The sequence below is a fragment of the Cyanistes caeruleus genome, chromosome 3 (genome assembly GCF_971803275.1).
Source record: "Cyanistes caeruleus chromosome 3, bCyaCae1.hap1.1, whole genome shotgun sequence".
Classification (NCBI taxonomy): Eukaryota; Metazoa; Chordata; class Aves; order Passeriformes; family Paridae; genus Cyanistes; species Cyanistes caeruleus.
This window is the reverse complement of record NC_141703.1, coordinates 99,165,576-99,184,765: the sequence shown is the minus strand read 5'-3', so window position 1 is coordinate 99,184,765 and position 19,190 is coordinate 99,165,576. Positions and strand designations below refer to the sequence as shown.

Here is a 19,190-nt window from a genome sequence, read left to right as displayed (position 1 = left end):
CTACAGATAAAACAGGGCATTTCTGTTTCCTAAGCAAGGATACTCTAAGCCACACTCTAATGAAACACCTTGCCTGTCCTTAGCTAAGCATTGCAGATGGGCTATTGCTGTGGGAAAGAGCAGCATAAAGCAAAATATGATACTACAAACAAATGATGGGGAAAATTGTAATGGGAAATTGAACTGTTCATTCACCTTATGAGTAGAAGTATTTTTACACAATGGGACATCTGGTATTCTGCCAGAGTGAATTAGCAAATCAGTATTGGTGGAACTTGAGAGAAAGAATAGGAAACTGCATGTTTTATTTGCATTCTGCCAAAGGTGATTAGAATAGCATGTCCTATGCTAATGACTTAAGCAGAAACAGAATATTCTCTTTTAAAAGTGAACAAATTCTTGACTTCCCAACAGAATAGGCTCAATGAGCTCTAGCACAAATACGATAAATACCCATATTGCTTATTTTTACACCATTTATTTAGTATTTTCAGGGAATCTTCTCATGTATCAGTTATAAGAATTTCAGTATCCTGCTTTTCATGAATGTCTGCTGATTCCCACAAGTCCTGGTTTCACTGTCTTTCAGCAGAGATGGGGACAACAACTCCACGCACTGAAGAAGAGGCTGGCAATTTGACAGAAATTAAAATTACAGAAGGTGGGATCATTTCCATCCTCCAGCAGAGCCAGAAGCAATATAGCTGGATCAGTAGAGCAGTGAGCCATAGGTACTCAATCCAAGACCACAGCAATATGGCAGGATGCTTAGGGAAGCATGGGCCTCTGGATAGCATCAGTCTGCAATAGATTATTATCCCTGTCCCATTTGGTGTCAATTAATAGGTTTTCTGGACTCTTCTTTGCTCAGTATAGATGTCCCTGTAAATCTTTGGAAGCACGAAGTCCACTGCCCTCTTTATAATCGGAATATATTTTTGTAATGGTCTATGGTAATGACTTTATTTTTCAGATGTCCTTATTGCTACATGTCTGATTGAAAGCAGAATGCAAGACAGCCATCCATTTTACTCTAGCAAAGAAAATTGAAAGAACCCTGCTCATTTAATTCCTGTCTGAGTGGCCAACAGAAATGACATTCTCTTTATAAACGATTTCACAGCACAAGAAAAAAGGCTTCATCTGCAATTTTTTGCAAAAGTTCTCCCTGGACTATTTTGCTGATAATTAATTTATTTTAAAGGCATCTGTGTAAAGTGAAGATCAGCTAGTACTCCTACAATTATAATTTCTTCTTTTTGCCTTGCAGATACTTCTATTCATCTAGACATTTTATTAACTACTCAAAACCACATAGATCACATGCTAATCTATTGTCTCTTCCCCCAGACAAGATCCTGCCTTTCTTCTTCTTTTAATCACACCTTCCTCATCCACAAGCCCATCACATCTAATTCTCATCACATCCATTCAACTGCCTCATGTATCTCAGAGTGGCTTTCTACATAATAGAAGTGGAATTCTTCTTAAAATTTCAGTAATCCTACTCAAATAATACAAGAGATTTAAATTGTATGCCTGCGTTGATTTTGAGTTTCATTTGTAATTTTGGAACACTACTGATTTAGTTTTTGCTAACCTCTGAATAAATAATGGCTCCATTTTCAAATATAAGTATCTTTATGTGGTAGAAACTCTTGTTTTAATATACAAGGATGTCCTGGGGTGACCTTATGATACTGGTATCCCAAATCGCCCAGTTTATGTTATATATAAAGTTCTGTACCTTTAAGATTAGCTTTGAGAGCTGGGGAAGCTGAAACTGATGGAGGCGGATGGGAGTTTTTTCTCCTGGCCAATAACTAACCATTTCTGAGAACTGACAGTGGTTTTGACCATTGAAAAGTGAGATCAACCTGTGAACACCATCTTAAGATGTAAGTCTGGGAGTATCTTGCTCTCTTTGGTTTCTGGGTTCTGAAGAGGTAACAGGCTCTGGCTCGGCCTCCTCCCCCCCAGCCAGGCCGGACAAGGCCGCAGAGGGTGGGGGGGATGAGGGGAGCGGGCCCAGGCCGGTCCAGGCCGGTCCCTGGCTCGGCTGCATTTTCTGCCGCTGCTGAGTTTCACCAGAGACTGCCGGGTAAAGAGAGAGAAAGCCATTGACCTGTAGCGTGCTGAGACAGTGGCAACACTCTCCAGAGCAGCCTTGAAAAAAATCTTCTATCGAAGACAGCTCCAGCTGCTGCTCCGGCAGAGATCACAGGACCATCCACAATGCTTGGGCAAGATTTTAACTTTTTCATTACCCAGATGAGATTTGCAGATTAATCCTTTTTTCAGAGAGAGGGGAAAGAGAGAGAGAATGATCAACATGTGAAGAGACAACATAAACTATCAAAGACAGTGAGGAAAGGAATTAAGCTTCAGAGGGGGGAGAGAAATAAGGAGATGCTTTAATAAACTGAAATATTCTTTTGCTGAAACTATGAAAATGGACAATAGTGTTCTAAAAAACTCCTTTAATTCATGAAAGAGTATTGTGGGGGGAATAGAGTATTTCGAAGTGTAGATTTAAGCAAATGGTGAAGTAGTTGTGATCCTATGAGATGCTGGAACTGTTAAAGAGAAGTAATAGTTGAAGATTTGTGGCCTTTAAGAGGCAAAGAGAAAACTTCTGTTTCCAGAGAGGCTCACAGAGATAGATTAAGAGAACTTTTGCCTTTGAAAAACTCATCCTTAAAAATGACACCCCTAGACTCATGACCCATATACACCTCAGAGTGATGTGAAATGGGAGGAGAGAACTGATGGCAGAATTTCTGGGCAGCTGGCATCAGAGAAATAGAAAGCCATGAAGAAAATGGTTTTCTTGTGAAAAAAAAAAAACATAGATAAGCAGAAGAGAACTTCTTTTTCTCTACAAAGACTGATAAAAAGACTATAGCAAAATTGAGACTGTTTTAACCACTAAGTTTTTTGTCTCTATGTTGTCATGTGAACAAGGGAATGGTTGGGTAGTGGGGAAAAGGGTTTCTGGAGGTTTTATTCTGGTTTCTTATTCTTGTAGTTTTTGTTAATAAAGTTTCTTTGTTCCTTTTAAGTTTTAAGCCTGTTTTGCTCTTCTTCTAATCCATATCTCATAGCAAGAAATAAGTAAGTTTTCTAGTGATATTTTAGCTAATACGCTAAAGCCACAACATTTATTTGGTGCATTGGCAAGGAAACAAAATTGGAAAATCTAAACTACTAAACTTCTGGATTAATAACAAAAGTAGTATTACTTTACTTTTGAGTCTTATTTCATTGAAATATCTCTAAAAATCCACTGAGGAACCCAGGTATCCTTCATAATCCTGTTCCTTATGAGGGAATAAAAAGTCACTCTATTTTAACAATAAATTAGTTGTACCTCTGTGATAAAATAGAATAATTCAGAAATGAAGGTCAAAATTCAAGGTGCATACATGTAGAAGATTCATAAATCCATAAAAAAGAGGTGATCTTTTCAAAATTGAGATGATGGAGGGAGAAGCTGAGTCACAGAAAGATGAAAGAATAGCCCACAGTTGCCTCACAGAACAAAAGATCAGAGCATCAAACCCAAAATTAGGCAATATCCTGGGCTCTATTGAGTAGCTACTCCACTCATTTCTGTACTACTGAGTAGAGCTCTGAAAGAGATAAAGAATATGTAAATGAAACATTTGGTCAAAGCCATCCTGAATTTAATTTCCTATTTTTACCTTGTCAAAATTACTGTACAATTTAGATTTCTCTAAATCTACGCACTGGTGGTGAATCCACTTGCTCCTGCTAGACATCTTTTTTCAAAGAATAGAGTCAGCTTTAGTCCTTAACCCTTCTGAGAGGGTTGATTTTTGCTCTGGACAATAACATGTATATAATTATTAGAAAAATCAGAAAAGTCAGGTGTGTGTAAGCTAAAAACTTAAGCTTGATTCTTGTGCCAGAAGCTGTCTTAAAGTTATCCAGGAAACAGCAGCTAAATAATTTGTGATCAGCTGCATTACTGATCAAGATGCTTTATGAATACTAAAGCTAGATCAAATTAATTTTTCAGAATCATACTGACTATCATTTATAGGTAAAGGACTGGAGTGTATCAGCAATGAAGAAATGTGGGGTGTCAAATTAATGTTAATAGGACTAAACCAAAACATTTTTCAGATAAGATGAAGTTCCATAAGGTTGATCACAACCACAAGAAAAAGGAAGGTAACAACATTATTTCAGAACAGAGATGTATAGGTCCACTCTGTGATTCCCCCAATTGGACCTTCCCATTTCAGGCATGAAAGAGGGCTAAGTTAAGGAGAATGCACAGAATGTGCTGGAAAGCTAATTGCTTAGGAAAACTTTGGTTTATTTACAAGTTGCAAGATAGGAAAGCAAGAGAAGAGTACAAGAGTACAAGTACAATTACTTTCCACATCATTTGTCTCATACTGATGGGGCTGAAAGAATGGTCTCATTAACTGTCCATATGGGATAAGAACTTGAACAAATGTACAGCTTATTGCCATTGCTTTTCAGGCAGTTTTAGAAAGTTAGAAGTTAGGAAAACTTCTGTCTTCAGATCAGTGTGTGACTTTGTCATGGGCCAGGCTGTCCAGAGTGCTGAAGTGCCACACAAAGTGTATGTAGCAGGAAGAGATCCAAGAGGATTTGCTCTCCCCTTATATATTTGGTTCCAAGTCTCCATGCTCACTTGAACAGTGGCAGTACACTTCAGAATAGTTTAAAACTTTTGAACTCCAGAACCTAAAAGAAAAAGCTGGTACATTCCTGACAAGGTCATTTATGTGAGTTCATATGTGCAAACATAAACTCTTTCTCTATGGTATTTCACTACATGCTCCACTTGCCTTATTTAAACTCTCCAAATAAAAAGCAGCTGAAAACTCCTTTCATGTACTATTGACAAGAGCATGTAGTAACAAGGCAGGGGGAATGGCTTTAAACTGAAAGAGAGTAGGTTTAGGTTGGATATTAAGAAGAAAATCTCTACTGAGAGGTTGGTGAGACACTGGAACAGGTTTCCCAGAGAAGCTCTGGCTGCTCTATCCCTGGAATTATTCACAATCCCTGACACAGGGGTTGTAGCAACCAGCTAACAGTTACAGCTCAAGCTTAGGGAACTGCTTAGGGAATGTATTTCAAAGCCACAGGAGGTATGTAGTCAAGAAAAACCAGCCCAGGAGGGTTATGCTGCTACAGGGAAGGTAAGCTGTGTATGTACTAGGGAATTACTAAGCTCTTACATTATCCCTGGTGGATTCCTATTACCCCAGCTGGACCTTAATGGGATAATCTGCCCATAGAGCCAAAAGCAGGAAGGTTGAAGAATTCCTTGAAACAGAGCTCTCAAAGAGCTGCTGGACATCTGAGTTATGACCATGGCAGGTCATTGCTTGATGTGCTGCCAAAGTGTCTTTTGGGACAAAGGAACAAATCCACGCCTTCAGTGTGCCCCAGCTGCTCTTCTGTACTGGATGTTGTCCCATTGTAGCTTTTAAGGTCCACAGAGTGAACTGACTCACAGACTTCTGTGAAATATTCCTGATTTGGCAGGACAGATTACTTTTGATATAGTGATCAGGTCCGTTCACCAGCTGCATTTATATGATGGCTGCTCAGTGCAGTTGTCTCGGTGCACAGCCAGGAAAGGCAAAGGAAAAAGAAGCAAAAACCCTCAAAATAGAGGCTTCTTAAGATGATTTCACAGATGAAGACAAGTTATTGTGAAACAGAAAAGTTAAGTGATGGTTAATAGGCAATACCTGAGGGCTTTGAATCAAAATCATAACATCATTTAAACTGGAAAAGAACTCTAAGACCATCGAGTCATATCATTAACCCAGCACTACAAAGTCCACCACTAAACCATGTCCCTCAGTTCCACACCTACTCATCTAAATACCATGGCTGGTGATTCCACAAATTCCTTGTGTGCCCTACAGAAAATAAGACTGGACCTGCCTAATGGCAAGGACCATGACTAGTGAAAGAGCATTTCTATATATATATATAGAAATGAAACTTTGCACCATGCTAATTTGCATTTGTAAATTTGTGGCTCTTGCAAAGGCTTTTTGGGCTTTTTGGGTTTCGGGGAGGGGTTTTTTATGTAATTCACTATTCTGAAAACTTCTAGGATGAACTAGGTATCAGACTTTAAGTCAAATGTCCCCCACAAAGAGAGAGCTAAAATTGGAGGAATACAAGTTTAAAAATAAACTTTAACTCGTCAAAAGATTTATGACAGGATTCCACATGAAGTATTTTTGATTAAACTCCTTGAAAGTCTTTTTTGGTATAAAACAGGAAAGTTATTGGATCCAGGAAAAAAGATTGCTTAATAACTACACAATCTTTTGTCTGGCAAGTCCTTAAATGTATGTGTTTAAGTGTACATTGCCTTTCCAATTCTTTTCACACTGTTTTCAGTAAACAAGCAGAACTGAAATGAGGATACTGGGTATTTCTCTAAATTACTCCACTTTCACAAATGGATTCATATTGATTTTGTGAATGCATCTTCCAAACAAATAATCTGTTTCTGCCAGCTAGATGTGCCAGGCTCTACTTCAACTTAATTACCACACAAACACGCAAGAGACTGAAATAAAACCTTGCTGGCTGAAAATGAAGAGAAATTTTGTCACATCTTGATACCCTAATTTCTTCCAGCAGATCATAGAATAACTGACTGATTTATACTTTTTCCACCTCTCCCCATGAAGCCACCCCTCCCCAGTGAAAATGTGAATACTGTGGTCCCTGCTACCCAGCTTTTACAGCAGTGCACAATTGGCTGTGAGTGCTGCAGCTATTGTTGCTTCCTAATAGATTTATGTGTTATCTATGCAAATCCCTTGTGCTATGAACACAAATCATGCTTCTCATGAGCTTAGAAATCCCTTAAGATAATGCTGCCTAAATTATAGCCTTGCTGAAAATACCTTTTAGTTTTTGAACAGCTGGGACAGTTGGAGCTCAGTGCTAACTTAAGGCAATTGGATCATCTGGCTAAACTTTAGTTCAAGGTTTGCTTTGGCAGTAGACTGTCTGTTAAATATTTATGAATCTGTATTTGAAAGAAAAACTGTTTGTGCAGAGGTCTCAGCAGAGAGGGCAGGCAAGGAATATAATTTGGAACTGCAGAGCCATACATCTGTGTTGGACAGAGCCCATGTTGTTGCTCTGCTTGCTGTACATTATATGAACGTGAGTGTTTGGGAACAGGGGAACTCTGCCTCTACCCCCTAGTCCCTTCCTCGTTCACTGGCTGAGATGATCCCTCTCAGCAGGAGCTGGTTGTTCCTTCCCTGGAAGGAGTCAGTGATGATTCAGGGAGAGAAGCTGCCACGGTGGAGAATGAGGCAGGGAAAGAAACCAAAGGGGAAATACAGACTGCAGAATCCCTGAGAACATGAATATATATCTTATGTATTTCTGCAGCAATTGCTAGAAGGAAGTGGCCAAAGCTCTGGCTCAGAATCCTCTTCCCATCACTGTGTTTTAGGAACACAGGACTTCCAACATTCATCTCATTCCAGATGTCACACAACACCGTTCTGAGCACCAGATTCCCAAAAGTTTCCCGCAACAAGTTAATATAGAATGATCTTTTCACAAGGCATCATCTAATATCTTGGTCAGTAGTGAGGTTAAAATAGATATAAATGACAATCTGTCTTTTCAGAGAGAAACTGATAGTATCAAAGGGAAGGTCCCACCTAAAGCCAGACATTTGCTTTTTAAATTAATTTGAGGAACTTAAGGAACCAAGATGTATGCTGCAGTTCCCAGACTCAAAAAAAAAAAACCCAAAAACCACAGTATACTGTGAAAAATAGGCAGTATACTAGAGGAAAATAGGCACAAAAATATAATCTTGAATCTTTCTCCCCTAAAACTCAGATAACAATACTGGGAAAATCTTATTATTGTCAGCTGGCAGTGCTGTGCCTGTTAGTTTCAAATGACCATTTTTAGTTACATTGCAGACACTAAGAAAATGGAAGAAAGCAGGTGGGGTTTAGTGGAACACTGAAGAGGCCTGACTTCTTAGAGTTTTCTTTTAGTTTAAATCTCACAGACAGAGAGTTGTAGCTCTTCTACACCCAGAATGCAAGATCCAAGAAGATGGGGATATGTCATCCTAAAAGTTTTTCAGCTGAATCTTGAAATTTTAATAAGCTATCAAGGCTAAATTGTGCATACATCTATTTAAAAGTCATTGCTGCCTCAAACAAGAGGTTTATTGATCAATGACTGCAGAACTGGAAACTCAAAGACTGTGGGGTTTTAAGTTCAGAGTACTATTGGCAACTGTTTCAGGTACCAAAACAAATATTGCACCATATTAAAAATGTAAATAAAAAGAAGATGCTGTTTAACACGATGTTATGGATTTGAAAATATTTGTTTGAATATTTTTTATCAGATTAGAATCTGAAAACATTACCACAGCATTTTGCTTTTACTAAAATTTTCAGGATTTAATACAGGAATAATGCAGTAAAAGTAAAATAAACAAAATAGCAGAAAGGACTAGATTCACGGATGCACTTTGAATTATGGGATCACCTCTATGAGAGTAAAACATTAGCTTTTGTACTTGTGGCATTTAAAAAGCATTTTGCAGCATTGTCAGTTAGTATACCTAGTGCAGCATCATGGTGAATGAGCATTGAAATTTTTCAGTGGAAAACAAATAGAGTCAAATTCCAACATATGTAAAACTGATGCAAATCAACTTCCTGTCTGGGCTGAAAATCAAAGCTGGTTTTGATCCAAGTACTGTGCATAAATCAGGTATTCATCGTATGTAAATTGGTACTGTTTCACTCCTTCCCTTTCAGTCATACTATTCCAAAGGATAATTTTTCTCCTGTATACGTATGTACCCCACAAGCTGATCAGTTTAAAGCTCAGCCAACTGTATATTCAAATCATTCATGCCTTTACAAAAAGCAGTGAGTCACATAGGTGGCTGAAGTATCGTTCTCGTGGCTGCAATGACATTAACGAGGTTCAATGTTTCATTCTCTCTTCAGGTGTTTCCATCCAATCATAGTCTTTTAAAAAGAAATAGAAATAGAGCCTCTAAAATAAGAATATTCCCCAAGGAAGTAACTTTTAAAATATATTATAAATAAACCCATGATACTGACAGTTATGACAAAGAAGGAAAAGAAATTCAGACTTTAAATGGAGTCACATTTAAAAAGCTTTGTCAGGTATAGGAGCATTGCTATGAAGCCATTTTTAATCTCAGTGTGTTCAAAATGAGAGGAGATAATCTTTGTTTAGTCATTGGTATGTTTGTGGATGGCTTTGTCTTTGAAGAACTTATTTTTTTAAATTGTAGATGAGTTCAAGATAAAAATGGGCAAAACACACAGAAAAGAATGCATTAAAAACCACACTAATAGAAACCACTAATAGAAACTACAAAAAATACATAGAAATACTTGGGTTTCCTTATTTAGTTTAGATTCCAGCTCCCATTTCCACTGGTGCCAAGGTTTGGATCTTACTATGGATAACAAACATGGGAAATGCTGGAATTGATACAAGCCAGGCAATTCACTTCAAACAAATGAATATTAGATTCAGAATATGATAGACCATGTTTTGGCTTCATTCTCTGAGGAGGGAAGATAAGATACCATTCTGAATGCAGTGTGGTGGGCTGGTGATTCATGGAAACTGAAAAAAAAACAGCTGTGTATTTATGGTTTTCACGTAACAGGACACTGTGGGGTTTTTTATGGAAGAGCTTAAAATAACCTTCAGAATGAAGCATGACCTCCCCTAGTGACATAGACCACGGTCATGTGGCCAGGTGGACATTGTTAGCTAAATTGCTAAGTCAATTTGTCCACTAATTTGGGACAATCATATCTGAAGGCTCCTGTAATTTATCAACAGGGGGGTTTTCACTACTGTTTAAATAGCTCACATTTATCTTCTCTGCAAGCCTGCAAAGCCCTAACTCCTTGCACAAACTAGAAATAAAGTTGTAGTTGCATTCCACAAGAATGATGCCCACCACAGTGTCACGCTGAGGGTGAGACATCATTGGACTGAAATATATTTAAGACTATTGGACCTGCTCTTCATCTTATATTAGATGAGGTAATTCTGCAGGTACAGTGGAATATTTAGTGAGTGACTTCTCAGAAATTATTAGACTGGCCAAAACTTCATATACTGCCAGTGATTTCCAGTCCTGAAGGAAGAAACTGGAAACTGATTGGAAAATATTGCCTACAGGAGAAGTTAAGACACTTGAGGGTGTCCTACCTCCTGAAAGACATTCACCTGTGCCAATGACTTGGGTTTCCCAAGTGAGAAACAAATTGAATGTAGTGAAAGTAGATTCTAAGGCACTGCATGCTCCTTGATAGTTCTCCTGAACCCACCAGGGAAAGCACAGGACTTGCTGCACCTCTCAGAGTCAGGAAGAAAGAATGAATCACCTACCCATGTGCACTTCTGCAGGATGTTGGTTCCCCTTCCGGTCTAAAAATTCTCACCAGTTAAGCAGTGTCAATCTATATCCCCTTGGAGAATTCACATCTCGATTTCTCTGGGAATTTCCTGGCATACTTCTGCTATACAGAGGGCAGCTGATGCCCCTTTTTTACAGCATTAAGACAACGCTCCATAATTCTATCTCTCTTTGCCCAGCAGTGATGACCACACTCCTTATAAAGCCTCTTTAAGAAACTCTTTCTTCTGGAAGACAATTTCAGAGGTTTAGTGGTCAGTTCCATTTGATTTCTCCATTGAGTTTCAATGACAAGAAAAAGCAAGTAAGGACCAGTATGGACTAGGTTAGAAACACAGGAATTCCAGGAAAAGATGAGCAGGATTTTCCCATTGTTTAAACTGAGGCATGGAAACCAGTCAACTCTTTTATGTGTATTTTAATACTTTGTGCTTCATCTGAAAGGAAAAGCACTTGAAAATGTGACCTAAAAATTCTAGCTGCAGCTTCATCAAAGATAATCATCACTTGTTAAGCTGATAATGTTCTTCTTCCCCCCAGGAGCTTTGTGGTCACAGACTCCTGATAACAAAGAAGCACCATATTAGTGTATTATTCACCTGGAACCTTGCCAGGCACGCCAGACAAAGAGGTTTATCATAACCCCTTGTGCTTTCAATTGACATGTTGCCTGTTGATATAGAGGATGGTGTTTCTGAAAAAAGCGTGGGTCCTATATAGAAATTCTAAATATAGTCCAATCTGTTCAAGTCAGTGAGAGGCATGGTATTGATTAGGGATGGACAAGTTTCTTCACCTTTTTCGAATAAGATAGAATAGAGTAATGAGTGTGTTTGAAAGATGACCGCTTTCTTCTCACAATACATTACCTTAACATATCTTTGGCCTATTTCCAGATTTCCTTTCAAATCCAGTTTCCCCTCAGGACTGGAGAAGTCCCTCACTAATTGTAGTTCATTTCTAGTGAGTTGGATGTTAGCAGAAGCTCTGTTTTATTATTACCCCCTCTTATGCCAGGAAAATATTCATCAAAGTGTGGCATGATGATGGTGTTCACATGGCAGCAGGTGTATCAGGTGCTCCAGCTGTTGTACTTTTATCTCTACCATCAGCTGGAATCCTTTCAGACTTTCACAGCTACACTGATTCAACTGCAATGTAGAAGCTTTGTTTCTGTAACAGGTCTAATTCCTATCCAGTGCTTGATGGTGGGTGTATTTTCGGAGACCTTACACATATTTCTCACTTTCCTGGAAGGTGTAGGGGAAAGCAGGATGGCAACATAGCAGCATATCCTTGCCAGTGTCTTACTGAGCACATATTTCAGCTACAAAAGGAAGGGGAGGTAAAACAGTGCCTGATGTGATGCACTGAGCAGGCTACAAGAGCTCCTCAGAGAGCTGTGCTGAGTGTAGGGTGGGAGCTCTGGAGCAGCCCTGGCAGTGCACTGGATACTTTGAAGCCTTGGGACTTTCTGGAGTGACAGCTAAACCACAGCAGTGCACAGGTACCTGGGATCTCTGCCGAGGGCAGCCACATGTCCCTCACCTGTTGCTGCATGGCTGGAAGTAAATTTGGCATGTGAGCAAAGTTCGGGTTTGTGCCACCTGTCCTGAGACCCCATAGACAGCACCCAGCCCAGCAGGGGACGCGGGCACAGGTTTTGATCCAAGTACAAGGTGGTGAGTGAGGACTGGCCATTGTCACAAGGAGCAGGTGATCACCCATGGGCTGAGCTGTGCCAAACCCCAGCCTGCCCTGGTGCAGTGAATATCGTGTACACTGGAGATTGGATCACATCATGCTGCTGCTTTCTTGTGCTTCTGCAGGCCAGTGGCTTCATGTTTGTATGTCCCCTTCCTGAGAAAGCTGGTTACAAACCTTTTGATATGTATTGGATTCATATTGTGAAGATTGAACTGGTTTCGTTCATAGATTTTTTTTTTTTTAGTATCATATTAAAAGCTACCAATGTGAAGCAATTTTGCCTTCTTTTCAAAAAAGAAAAAAACAAAAAACAAACAAAACAAAAAACAGAAAAAAAACTTTAAAACTTTTGGGATTTTTTTAGAAAACTCGGGAAATGCTCTTTGTTTCCAAAATTACATTTTATAAAATCAAGACCATGAGCTAAAGGTAAAATTTCTGTTTACCATTCAAATAAATTGATCTCCCTATCCACATAAAATGTGCTTTGTTGTTTCAACATAATTATACCGTTCAGCTTTTATATTTAATTGAGGGGTTTCTGGCACATGTCAGACTGCAGAATGCAGAGAGAGAAAGCTATTAGCTCAGCCAGTCTAGATTTTCACTGTCTGAATTACTTTAAGAAGTAGTCACAGAGCAGAGCAAAGAAAAACATGCTGGGCCCATTGAGGATCTGTTGAAGGAACAAGGGAATATGGAATTTACATTTTACTGTGGTCTAATTTATGTCCCTGGGTAATATTCAAAAAATCTGATTTCTGTCTCTGCAAAAACAATGATGGCCAGAATCCAGTTGCCTGCCATCTCCTAAAAGTTGTTTGTACCATGGAGGTGCAGTTATGATTAGTTCTTTTGTTTGATGTTTTGGGTTTTTTTGTTTTCAGAAAATCTCTTACCAGCTTTTGGACTGTGTAAAAAAAAAGTCAACTGGCAAAACAGACAACAGATCAATAAAAAGCAACAACTGACAGAGTGACCCCACAGAGCTACTCTTTTTGTGTTGTCCAGATTACTCTCCTGAAATCTGTATGTTTAAATTACCTCTGGCAAAGGAACAAATATGCCAATGACTAAGATATTTTGTAAAAAATAGTCACTGTAAGTGCTGTCACCAGCTGCAGATGTATTTATGACCCAGGAGCTCCAAGTCATATGCTCCTCAAATGGAATTGGAGTTCAAATACTCCTTCCAAGCATTATTGTTTAATTTAATTAGCTGTCTCCTTACTCAGTCATCCTGCTGCTGTGGATTTCAGTCCCAAGTCTGTGAAAAAGTGTCTGCCCAGCAGACCCATTTGTCTGCACAAAGTAGTCAGATTCTACTTGTGGACAAGTGAGGAAAAGTTGGACACCTCAGGCCAGAATTCCCCAGTGGCCCTAAATCCTGGTGAAACAGCAAAGAGAACAGGGAAATTCAGGAAGTGTCCATCTGTCAGTATTCAAGCACAAAAAAAGGACTGGCTCCTTGTTGGTGTTCCTGGCAATTCTAACTGAGAGACTGGACACAAAATGAAAGATTGAAAGACCAAACTCTCTAGAGATGTAGGGATTAAAACTGTGATTTGGACCAGCATATCAGGACCAAGCAGAAGTTGAGGGAGCTCTGTGATGTTCTGATGTGTCTCCAGGTTGAGGTATAGCAATTGAACTGGCATATTCTGTGCGGTCAGGAGTTTGCTTCCACTCTGCCTGGCTAACTCCAAGTCTTTGTGGAGGGAAGTTGGGAAAGAATTCCACTTGATTTATGAGTTCAATGTCAGCTAGTGAGTTTACTGGAGAACATCTTTCAAGGCTTTACTTGGGCTGCTGATAAAAAAGGTGTGTGGGGAAAGAAACAGATTCCTTGCCAAATTACAACTTCTCAGATGGGTATGTATATAAAAGCATTTAAAAGTGGCTGCACCACAGGACAGAGAGATACAAATCTCCTTTGTAAACTACAGTTATAATATTACCAGAGAAGTCCACCATCCTTTGGCCAATCAAAAAAAGATGTTACCAAGAAATCTTTGTGCAATGTTCCAACACACAAAGCAGTGTGTCCTTTGGGTTTTGCATCCAGCTGGTATCACTTCCTTATTATATCTGCGCCTTAGCAAGCTAATCCTCCATCAAACCCCTGTCAGGTAGACACTACAATTTTGATTTGGAGCACCTGCTTTAGTCCAAGTCTGGGATTATGGGATTTATGTCAGAGTCTAAGTACCCAGTGTCTTGGGTTATGGTTTTTGCCACATTCACTTTGCTGCCTGGACCATCTAGCTGCAATTGCAAACTTGACTTTTAATATAATTAGTGGCAAAGCTCTGCTTTTTAATGTCAAAAGATTTGTTGGCTGCTTTTCCCAACCTGCTGCTCCCAGTGCTTGGAGCCCGCATTGAGCCTGAAAGCCCATTACTGGCTGTCATCAGTGAAATAAGATATAGGAAAAAAAAATGCTGATGCATCATTTACTGCAACTGGAAACCACTTAATTAATATACTAATTTTGTGTGTTTAGTAATTAAAATTTAATTAATTCATTTTCCTTATAAGTGTACAGAAGGGGTAACTACTCCTCTAACAAGTGTTTTATTTATTGTTTTAAAGGCATTTGGATTTCATCTTATGAGAAGTAAAACATTCTCTTCATATGCTTCCCTTTTTTTCTTCCAACTAACTCATGAACTAAGAACTGAATCAGTAGAAATTATGCTCAGAGCTGATGGCTCATCTATTTCCTTTCTTTGGCTGCCTTTACAAGTAGGCAAAGAAGGTGCTGACTTGGCAGGCTTCAGAGCCAAGACTTTTTAAGACCAACTAGTGATTTGGAGTTCTTATGTTTTATATGCCTGGCTTGAAGCACTGTAGAGGCAATTGATTTTCAGAGGAATAGCACTCAGCACTTTGTAGAAATCCAGGCCCTTTCTAGCACTTTCAGAGTTATTGAATACCTCTGAAAATCTGGGCCCAGGTCTTTGAGTTCAGGATCTGAAAGTGGAAATCTGGGTGTAGTTGTGCTCCACAGGCTCTGAGGGCTCGGGTTGCCGAAGCCCTTTGGAGGAGAGAGGTTCTATTCAGAAATCTCTCTCCACCTTCTCGTGCTCCTTTTGTTTCCTGCTCTGTTTAGGAGCTGGAAGGAATTGGTACAGCTTTTAGATTAAAATAAAATGCATAATATATGCTCCTTTGGACCCCTGGAAGTATGTTGGAGTTCAGCTTCAGATCACAGATATTTGGGTAGAAAGCAGAATTAGAATATTTTGAATTTCTTAGTTTGGATTAGGTAGATTCATAGAAGAGGAGGAGTTCTGTTTTCTAGCCAGTGCCTGTATCAAGTCACAAGCTAGAGAACAGTAAGAACTGAAAGCAAGGCCACAAAACCAAGAGTTATATATGTACACACTCCCTCCTGGGATACAGCAACCCATCAAGGAGTGCAGGCAGAGAAAAGTGTGTGCTTTCTGCCTCACTTCCTGGATCATCAGGAATCACACCAGTTGACTTCTCTGACTTCCAGCAAGATGGGGCTACAGATGCTTTCAGGCCACAGTGTGGGAATAGCCAGAGAGGAATAAAGCTTAAAAAAATAAACCTGTCTGCATTCCAGCACTTTCTAACCAAGTGAAGCACTGAGAGAAGAGCAATACCAACAAAGAAGGGATGTTTGGGGTTTTTTGCCCAAACACATAACAAAGAAATCCTTTCACCAGACAAAACTGTCTCAATTTTTATCAGTAGGGACTGTTCCATAGTCACTGAGCAGGGCTTAGGCTGGCCTATGTCAAACAGAACTGGCTGAGACTGAATATAAATGGAGTGAAATAACAAAAATCTTGAAGGGGGAGGGTTTCTGCAGCTTAAGAAACTGTTGACATTTAATCAGCAAATTAAGCTGTCAGTCTAAGATTGACAGCTGTGCTGCACTAGCCAAAGTTCAGTCATGGGATCCAGACACTCTTCAGAGTGGGTTAACTCAGCACCTCAAAACAATTCAAATATCAATTTTATAGTTCTCCTAATCAAGCTTGTGGTGCAAAATGTGAGAGAAGATAAGGGGCATAAATTAAGAGCAGTACATTAATGATACACCTATAAAATCAGGTAAACGCACCAATCAGTTTTAGAAGATTATAGATCAAGTGAGAAAGTACTGGGATTTCTCTAAATTTCAAGGGGGAAAAAATTATTCTGATTTGTTATTCTACTGAATTACTTTCCTTTTTAGCTATAATTATTTCACCCACATGTGCAAACTCGGACAGAATTTAAAAGAAAAAAAATCATGTGTAAGACACTGTGTGGAAGTTGGTGTGACAACTCCACTTTAAACATTCTTCTAAAGAACCACTTCAGAGAGACTTAACTTAATCATAATACAAAGATCAGGACAAGAAATATCTAAACATCCAAGAAGTTTATAAGTCATTATAAGTAATGGCTTCCCTTCTTTCTCTCTGCCCTACTGCCATCACAAGAACCAGATTTCAGTATTTTTAGATATTTATCCCAATGTATAAACTATTTTCATTACAATATAAATCTGAATAATATTTATTCCACTAATATGAAATAATCTCCTTAAAAATGCAGCATTGTGAAACTTTAAGTAGATAGAGAAAGCTTAAGTGTTTTCTTAGGAATTCTTCTGCTAATCCTCTATCATACCAACTGAAATAATGTGAGAGAGTGGAATAGATCTCAACAAATCCTGTAATACCCAGTTACTTTTTAACTGCAGTGAGCTTTTGCTAATTTATTACCAGAGGAGCTTTACTTTTTGACAAGAATAAAATTAGTATATGACATTCATTATTGTCCCCCCATATTAATATAATTATAGAAAATGTATTATTGCATATAGCATGCTGTCCAGTTACACTTCCAGTATTTTACTCAGACCTTTTGTTAGACACCTGCTATCTTGGCTGTAAGTCTGTACGACAAAAGATCAAGTGTTTTTCAATTTTTTTTTTTCATTTTCAGAAAAACTTCAGTATAAAAAACATAATATTGCTCATGATGAGGAAACATGACACTATAAAGGAAACTAAATTTATTGACTTTTTAATGCCACCCTCCATTAGAATATTTTTGTCCAGATATATCTGATGCCTGTCAAGGTATCAAATCTGGTTTGAAAAAACTAAATAAACCACCAGTCTTTCAAAAGTGTTGACTTGTAAGTCAGTGAAATTAAAATAGATTAAATAGCAAACTAGACACAAAGGTCTCTCCTACTTAAATCTGAAGATTTTTCTTCACCAGTCAAATGGCAAAAAGTACAATTCTTGTCTGACTTGTCTCAAAGCATTCTAAGTGTATTTTCATATTAAATAAGTATTTTTCCCAAATTGATGGACAGAATTTCAGCAGAGAAATGATTATTTGACTGCTATTTCGGTACCAAAGTTAGCCTTTGATAAATTCTAAAGAAACACACTCATCTCAACCTCCTTAATTTCTAATTCAATGCTAACATGTAGCTGATACATGCTAAGGCAGAGAATATTTCTTGGGAAGAACTCACAAAAATGGATCGCTAAGATCATGTGTCTGAGATGAGGAAGAGGAAGAAGAGAAGGAAAACACCTTCAGGTGTTTAACAGGATAAACTAAAATTTGGATTTAAAATATTTTTTGCCAAATTCACACCCTCGAAAGTCTTAGTTATGCTTAGAAGAATTGTGGTAGATGCACCTTAAAAGCCATATGAAAGAGATTGTTAGTACCTCAGGATGATAATAAATTATCTCTTAATACTATGAAGTTTGTTTGAGGTTAGATAGCAACAATTCTGCATATTGCTTATGCACAATTTGAGAAACCAAATGAGTATAAATATAATTGGGACAAACAAGTTCATTTTAGGATTATCTTCTCTTCAAAAGCACTCATCCTCTTGACCTAATGAAATCAAGACAAAATAGACCTGTACATAATTCCAGCAATTTGCAAATGTTAAAATGATAGTGAATAAAGCATCATTTTGAAACATCAGCAATCTTATAATTTCTTTTATAGACAAAAATATTAGACAAATGGATTATAAAATTTTTCCTCTCTGTTGTGTCTCAGAAAAGAAAAATTAAACTGTGAAATAAGTATTGAATAATTAAACTATATGTAATAAATATTATTTAAATATTATATTAAACTTACAAGCCACCAAGATGAACAAAGGACTGGAATACCTCTCCTATGAGGAAAGGCTGAGAGGATTGGGATTGTTTAGCCTAGAATAGAAAAAGGTTTGTGGTAACCTAATTGTGGCCTTCCAGTACATCAAAGGAGCCCACAGGAAAGATGGAGAGAGACTAATTACAAGGGCCTGGAGTGACAGGACAATGAAGAATGGCTTCAAACTGACAGACAATAGGTTTACATCAGATTTTACAAAGAAATTCTTTGCTGGGAGGGTGGTGAGGCCCTGGCAGAGGTTTGACAGAAAAGCAGTGGCTGCCACATCCCTGGAAGTGCTCAAGGCCAGGTTGGAAGGAGCTCTGAGCAACCTGTGCTCCAGGTCCAGTGGAAGTGTCCCTTGCCCATGGCAGGAAACAGAACCCGTTGACCTGTAAGGTCCCTTTCAACCCAGACCACACTATGAGTCAATCATTCTAAGAGATCTGCAGCAGATTTGTTGTTCTTGATGTGTTCCTGCTAGCTGGGTATGACAACAGGAAGAGCTACACTCTCCCTGGGCATGGGGAAGAAAAAGCCCCTGGCCCCTTTTGTCTACCTTTGCTATTTTCAGTCTGGTCCTAAGGCTTTACAGGAGGAGTTTGCAATGTCTTCAGTGTAAATTAAATTCTTGGGGGAGCCATGGAGGTACCAAGACCCTTCCCTGCAGAGTGGAGTGGAGGATTTCCTGCCCAAGACAGGGTGGCCCTGTCTGTTTTCTGCTGCTCCAGCAACCCAGTGATCTTTAAGGTCCCTTCCAAAGCAGGCCCACTCTATGACTCTATGATTCCATGATTCCATGTCTATAACTGTGTTT

The 19,190-nt window shown here is 38.7% G+C and overlaps 1 long non-coding RNA gene across 1 annotated transcript in view; it reads right to left on the bottom strand.

Moving 5' to 3' along the window:
- Window positions 1–19,133, bottom strand: part of LOC111940876 (uncharacterized) — a 30,229-nt gene extending 11,096 nt beyond the window's left edge. Inside the window, exons 1-2 of the long non-coding RNA XR_002869748.2 lie at window positions 18,933–19,133; window positions 18,356–18,429 (exon numbers count right to left, since the gene is read on the bottom strand). This is a non-coding gene — a long non-coding RNA (uncharacterized LOC111940876). The remainder of the gene's footprint in view (window positions 1–18,355; window positions 18,430–18,932) is intronic.
- Between the last annotated feature and the right edge of the window lie 57 nt (window positions 19,134–19,190).